Here is a 7,483-nt window from a genome sequence, read left to right as displayed (position 1 = left end):
GGCAATGACTTTTCCACATGTTTTTATTAAGTGTTTTGAATTAATTTTTTTTGTGACATAATTCATATAAATGTTCTGAGTGCTCTCTTTGCCCGACCCTGACCTCACCCTGCTATGGAGCTTCTTTAGTATTTTTTGCTGTGTTGAAAACTGTCAAGGACTTCAGGCATCATTTTCCCACATACAGTGAAAATAAAGCACTATTTAAAAACAACAACAACCAAACCAGCGGTAGATGTGGTTTATCTTGATTTCAGTAAAGCATTTGACACCGTCTCCCACAGCATCCTTGTGGATAAGTTGATCAGGTATGGGTTTGGTGACCAGGAAGTGAGGTGGATTAGGAACTGGTTGAAAGGAAGGAGTCAGAGAGTTGTAGTCAATGGGGTAGAATCTGGTTGGAGGTGTGTTACTAGTGGAGTCCCACAAGGGTCGGTGCTGGGACCGGTGTTGTTCAACATCTTCATCAACGACCTGGATGAGGGTATAGAATGTACCCTCAGCAAGTTTGCTGATGACACTAAGCTGGGAGGAGTGGCTGACACACCAGAAGGCTGTGCTGCCATTCAGAGAGACTTAGATAGGTTGGAGAGTTGGGCGGGGAGAAACATGATGAAATTCAACAAGGGGAAGTGCAGAGTTTTACATTTGGGGAAGAACAACACCATGTCCCAGTACAGGTTGGGGGCTGAACTGCTGGAGAGTAGTGTAGGTGAAAGAGACCTGGGGGTCCTGGTAGACAGGAGGATGACCATGAGCCAGCAATGTGCCCTTGTGGCCAAGAAGGCCAATGGCATCCTGGGGTGTATTAGAAAGGGTGTGGTTAGTAGGTCAAGAGAGGTTCTCCTCCCCCTCTATTCTGCATTGGTGAGGCCACATCTGGAGTATTGTGTCCAGTTCTGGGCCCCTCAGTTCAAAAAGGACAGGGAACTGCTCGAAAGAGTCCAGCGCAGAGCTACGAAGATGATTAGGGGAGTGGAACATCTCCCTTATGAGGAAAGGCTGAGGGAGCTGGGTCTCTTTAGCTTGGAGAAAAGGAGACTGAGGGGTGACCTCATCAATGTTTACAAATATGTAAGGGGTGAGTGTCAGGGGGACGGAGTTAGGCTTTTCTCGGTGATGACCAGTGATAGGACAAGGGGTAATGGGTGTAAATTGGAGCATAGGAGGTTCAAGGTGAATATCCGAAAAAATTTTTTTACTGTAAGAGTGACAGAGCACTGGAACAGACTGCCCAGGGAGGTTGTGGAGTCTCCCTCACTGGAGACATTCAAAACCCACCTGGATGAGTTCCTGTGTGATGTACTCTAGGTGACCCTGCTCTGGCAGGGGGGTTGGACTAGATGATCTCTCGAGGTCCCTTCCAGCCCCTAAGATTCTATGATTCTATGATTCTATGAAACCAAACAAAAAGCCACCCCCCCAGCTACCCCCTTGTGCAAACAAATAGAAGTTCTTCTATCTGAAAATCAAAGGGAATTTTTTTGGAAGTACAAGTTTTTTAGGGAACTAGGAAAGCACTCTGCTCTAACCTTTTATAATTGTCAATACCCTGAATTGTCCAGGAGAGAACTGGAGGCTTTGTAGAACCCCCTGGAGAGATGTTGTCTGGGGGGTATGGCCAGTTAACCTGACATGGTGTCTTTCTGAAGAAGTTCCTGTCCTTTCAGTGCTCAGGTCCACCTTTCTCCTTCAGCTTGTCCTCCCTCCAGTTGTGGTGGCACAGCTGTTTTGGGCCCAGTTGGCTCATGCAGTGATTTAGATTGAATCCCATTAAACCTGAAAGGTGGTGGTTGCAGTGGTGCCGTGTCCCGGCAGGAGCCCTGCTGTGCTGCAGCACAGGAGCAAGCAATGGAGGGCAGGGAAAGGCAGGAACTTTATTATCCAGCTTTGCCTGAGAGCAAAGGAAAAGGCCTTTTGCAACAACCTCACCTGAGGGGACAGCCCATTGACTGCCCAGGAGGGTGGGCTGCCAGCACTCATTTGAGGGCTGTCGTAAGTTTTTTTTGAGATACTCACAGTAACCACTAGAGCAGCATGGAATTTGGAAGCCATAAAGAAGCTGCTTTGTCTAGTTGTTCTATAAATGTCTATAAAGTGGTGTTCTCCCCTCACCGCCCCCTTTTTTTTTTTAAGAGAAACCATGCACCATACTACCTTGACAACTAAAATGCGTTCTTTAGGATGGCCCAATCATTGCTGAAGGATGCTGGTGCTGCCAGATACCATATATTTTAGGCAAAATATAACTTTTTTTTTTTTTTTTTGTCATCTTTAGAACTGTCAGTCTGTTGCCTTTTGCTGGCCCTAAACTAAACAGAGCCACTCAGGATCCTGTAACCAGAGCAGCCCTTCATAAATGAAGGTCAGTTGGGTGCAAGTGCTGTAACAACAGCCTGTAGAAACAGCCTTAGACTGAGGCATCTTTTGTTAACCAGAGGAATATTAACTACACTGAGAGTTCCTGAAAGTGGGTGGTTTCTACCGCCAAGCTCAGTAATGCTTTGTCGTAATGAAAAAACAATATTGTCTGCAAGCAACAGTTGAAAGCGTCTCCTCACATCTGTTTGTCTAAGCTTGGGAGAAGGTGCCATTGGATGAGAGGAGCAAATCCTGCTGTGGCTGTGCTTGCACTTGAAGGAAAAGCTTTAAATGCCAGAAAACGCCAAGACGTCTTTCATTAAGTCAGTTTTAATTTACTTTTAGACTTGATTAATAGTTATTGGAATATTTGCCTTGCACATTTTTTAATGGAATGCTCTAAAAAAATTGTTTAATATGTGATCTTTTCTGTGCAATTGTGCTCTCATACAATGTATTTGGTGAGAATGAACTAGCACAGTTTTACCCAGAATTGTTTGGAAGACACCCGTGTGGAAAGCAGAGATGACTCACAGTGCCTTGGAGGAAGAAGAGCTAGCAATTAACCACAGAGCATGGCATTATCTCTATGCCAAAGTTGGCTGAGAAAGCCAGTGTGTTTTCCACTTTTCTCTATCAGGAAAAAAAGTACCATGGAGAAATACTGGCTCTTCAAACAATCTTGATAATCTTGTCAACTGGATAAGTTTAGAACAGGTAGCATGGGAGGCATGTGAATCAAAAGAAGGTGGTAGTTCCCATCTAGAAACCATTGTTATTTTTATTTTATGAATAAATGAATATGAAACGTTCTCCTTATTAGCCAGGAGACTCCTCTGGGTGAATAAACTTGGTTGTGTAACAAGAATGTGGTATGTGATAGAGCACGTGGTTAGATAATGCCTATTTCTGCATAAATCTATATTCTATGTAATCCCATATGCCTGTACTTGTATTTCTTTAGGAATATATGTATGGCATCTGTTTCTACTGCTGGCAGTTTGCCAGATGCCTGTAAATAAGAAATGTTTATTGCAAGTGAAATAATAAGCATCTATTACTTCTCAGTGTAATTTGTGTTCCATTTGTGTTTAGTGCAGCAGGGTTCAGGTTGATGAAGGTGGCCTGACTTTACAGGTAGCACTAGGTGAAAAACACAGCAATTAAATCTTCATTTTGACTTCTTTACAATAAACATGTATCTTTTAAAATGTTGAGTATTATCTTTTGGGGATGCGTTTTATTTAAATTGGTTTCACAGTTCTTTTTATTTATACTTTACTTTTGCTTACACAGTGAATAGAGTAAGAAAGGGGTTGCCTTTCATTTTGAGGCCTTAGCCCTCACCTCCTGAAAGATGTAAAGACGTATTACTGTTGCGTTGTGCTGCCCTGGGGCCTGGGCCTGTTCTCATGGAAGTCTCAGGCTGCTCAGCTTCTTCCTACTGCAGTGTGCATGCTCCTTTGTGGAGCTTGAGCCATGTTCCTTGTTGCTGTCAAAGAGAAGGTGAAAGACTTTATGAAATACTGGATTAGGCACATGGGCTGCCAGTTGTGTGAATTGCTTTACTTCATTTAGTGAAAAAGAAATAAAATAGGTATAGCTAGGAGCAGTATTTTGGCATTGGCCATAGAAGTTGCACTGAAGAAGGTGTTAATAATGCATGTTGGGAATTAATGATGCATCAGGATTGATACTCAGTTTCCTGGCATCTGAAGAGGAAGGCTTTGAAGAACCTGTGTGATTGTGGAGTGTTGATTTCAGGCTAGCAGGGTATTGTAAGCAGATTATCTTGTGGTCAGGAAAAAGCCCTAGGTGAAGACTAAGCCTGTAATTTAGCCCACTGGTGAATAGTGAAATGTCAGGATGACTTCATTTAAAAATTACTATCAAGGTGCGAATCTTCTTTGCCCTAATGAAATTGCCTGAAATAGTGATTGGTGGTTGGCACTGGCTGTGAGAAGTCGGTAAGTCTGCTTTCTAAATTCTTTCCTCCCTTGGCAGAAAATGATTTGGGGTGTTAGTTTTGTGGGAGACATTCACTGGGCTCCTCAATAGATTACTATCTGATGACCAAACATTTTTTACACCTGTAATTATGATAGTACCTGATTTCTCTTTCACTTTCTACCCCTCCCACCTTGTATTTCACTAAGTGGTATGCCAGAAGATGAGTTTTGTTTAGATATGTTAACAAGAAGCTGTGGTACAAATGACACAAGATTGCAAAGCCTCACTTTGGTTTTCTCTGTGCTGTGAGCAAAAAGCACTGATTTAAGAACTGACTCTCATTTTCTAATTGTGCCTAACCAGCTGTTCTGTTGAGGCTGGTTATTACACATGCTAGTGGTTGAGAGGCAGCATCAGATTATTCCTGCTTCTGGTATGAATGTCCTTATTTATTCTGTTTTCTCTTCTACTGAGAATAATTTGGTCCTTCATTTTCCCTCCTATCTTCATCTTGTTTTGGCAGCTGATGACTAGGAAACCTTCCTGCATGTCAGATGTTTCATATATGGTCTGCTAGGGCTACCACAGACCCTATGAGAATGACCCTGTGTATTATTCTTTTGTATTCTCAGATATTTTTCCATCTCAAAACTGCTACTGGTAGGGGAAAATGTTACCATGTTTCAGAGTCACAAAAAATAATAAAAATCAAGGTTGATTTCAGGTCTGTATATGACAGAAGGGGAGATTGCAGGGGGGGGCGGAGTGTGTGTGGTGGAAATTTTGTCATTGGTCACAGTTGGTGCTCCTGCTGAATACATACATATGTACATATGGTGTCAGCACATGCACAGGCACTCCATATAGAGAGAGTGCATACACATAATTAGGCCATATGTTTGTTATTTTAGAGTTTTAGTTTTCTTTTGCATTTTTATCCGGTTTTTCATAGGCCTATTTTAATTGCAATTAAATATAGCTATGTAGGACAGTAACTAAGACACAAACTCTGTTTTCTTCCTTATTGTCTGTGTGTCAGCAACATTCCTTGTGCTCAACCTCCGCCTGGAAATAAGTTTCTTTTAACCTAGAGCCTGTTGTGAGGAAGGGAGGAGATTGCAGCATTCCTCCAGGCGTGGCGGGGCTGGGTTTAATTTACAAATTTTGTCCAGAGTTGCAACATGCTTCTCTGCACTTACCATGTTTAAGGCTAAGCAGGCATGCAAACTTAAAAATTCACTGAAAAAGTATGACAGCAATCCTATAGCTGTGCACATACAGTCAAAAGCGAGCCTTCTGTCTCTCTGAAGTTCAGTATTTATGCATTGTTCACAAAAACAGTACGTTCTTAGCTTGGTTCTTAGAAGAGAGATTATCCACAATGTCAGTAAGGTCAAACGATTTTGCTGCTTTGGCTGTGAAGCAACTTTTAAATATGTTTTGGAGATACAGGACTCAAGACAAGATGATGTGTGCAAACAGCATTCCTAACCTATGGGAAGAAATAGCTTCCTGTGTTTTGCGTGTCAGTGAGAGCAGGTTGCAACACATGTATGAACTATGTTGTCTCAGTATTTCTACGCCCAAGTGTCTCACTGGGTTCTAAAGTTCCTTTTTAGCATTTGATTATTGCAAATACCTAGGAAGATTTATTAAATTGCATATTTTGTAAGTCAAAGAATGTGTAAATACAAGCAGGAAAAAAGAAAACAAAGCAAACACCTTTTGCATTTAAGTTCCTAGTAAATAAGATGAAGAATGAGGATTTCTGAGATTACTGATGGTTCTTCTCTGCTGCTTCTTTAGCCTCTCTCCTTTCTTCTTTGTGGTTCTGTTATCTACAAAAAAACATTCAGATTAGTGCATAATTAGTTTATGTTAACCAGCAGAGGGCTTCCACCTCAAAGCAAACAGTGTATCCCCTCTGCAGTTTCCCTGGTATCCTCTTCATCAGAGAAGTAGGAAATAGACATTTATTCAGTTGTCTTGGGTACTCTCCTCCTGGCAGAATGACCCTCAATTACATGTTAGTAAAGGGGTTTAATACAGTTTGGTTTTAACTGCCTTCCAATTGTTTTTAGTACAGCAGTCTGCATTTCCACAGGAAACTTGGATGATCCAGTAGAAGTTTCTTGTGCTTCATCAAAATCTCCTATTTCTAAATTTCTAATGTAACTGGCATATTGCAAGGTTTCAGGTGCACGCTGCAGTATGAAAAGTGATTTGAGCCCCTTTTTGATATGAACATAGCATATGCTGAGTACAGTAGTCGTAGAGAATAAGCTGATTTTACAGTTCAGATTGAAGGAATGCAAGTTGCATTTATAAAGTCAGAATTTGTTTAAAACTATTTGTTCATTCCAGACTGTTCAAGAGCAGAGAAGAGTATATGTGAAGTAGAGACAGGGTATTACAAAAGCACACTGCTTTCCGGGGAGATAGGGAGGTGAGACACGAGGGGTGGTTTTATTCGGAGCATCCTTTGTGTCAGCTGGGACAGCAGTTTGGAGCTGGCTGGTGCCAGGTGGAGAAAGGGTCAGTGTGATGCAGGAGTGACGAGGTGCTGAGTCCTGCCTCACTTCTGTAGCACCGGGCCCTGGAAGTGTCTTCTTGTGTTGCTCAGAACTGTTATTGACCACTTTTGGTGATTCAACAAACAGACGAGTGGCTGGGGAAAAAAATATTAAAATAAATCTATTATTCAATCAGAAAACTTATTCCCTCCTCAAAAATTCGATAGTTAAACCTCACAGGCCATCAACACTTGGTTTGTGCTGGCTAACAGCTGTGAGTGGAGTACACTTTCCTGGCCGAGCCTCAGCTTTGGAGGGGAGGTGATCCTATAGTTAAGAGATTCTTTAAAAGATTTTGTGTTAGGAAAGCAAAGTCCCACAACTCGGGAGGACTTGTGTAGGAATCGAGTTTGTAGCTTTCAGCGGAGCTGCCTTAACTAGTGAGTTGTCACGCTCAAGTCAAGACAGACTAAAAATGTTAATGACACTTAAAGGTGTCATTAAGCAACAGCTTTCTGTAAGCAAGCACATTGCTAAAAGCCCAACCACAGGTGTGTGTCGCCGTACCCGTGTGGCTGGTGACATCCCTGGCAGCTCTGGCAGCCCTGGCAGGCGGCAGCGCCTCTCGCCGCCCGGCTCCCTGCTGCCCCCTGCTGGTG

This window comes from Chaetura pelagica, unplaced genomic scaffold (genome assembly GCF_000747805.2).
Source record: "Chaetura pelagica isolate M959 unplaced genomic scaffold, ChaPel_1.0 scaffold455, whole genome shotgun sequence".
Lineage (NCBI taxonomy): Eukaryota > Metazoa > Chordata > Aves > Apodiformes > Apodidae > Chaetura > Chaetura pelagica.
The sequence above is the reverse complement of the archived record's forward strand: the minus strand, read 5'-3'. Positions refer to the sequence as shown.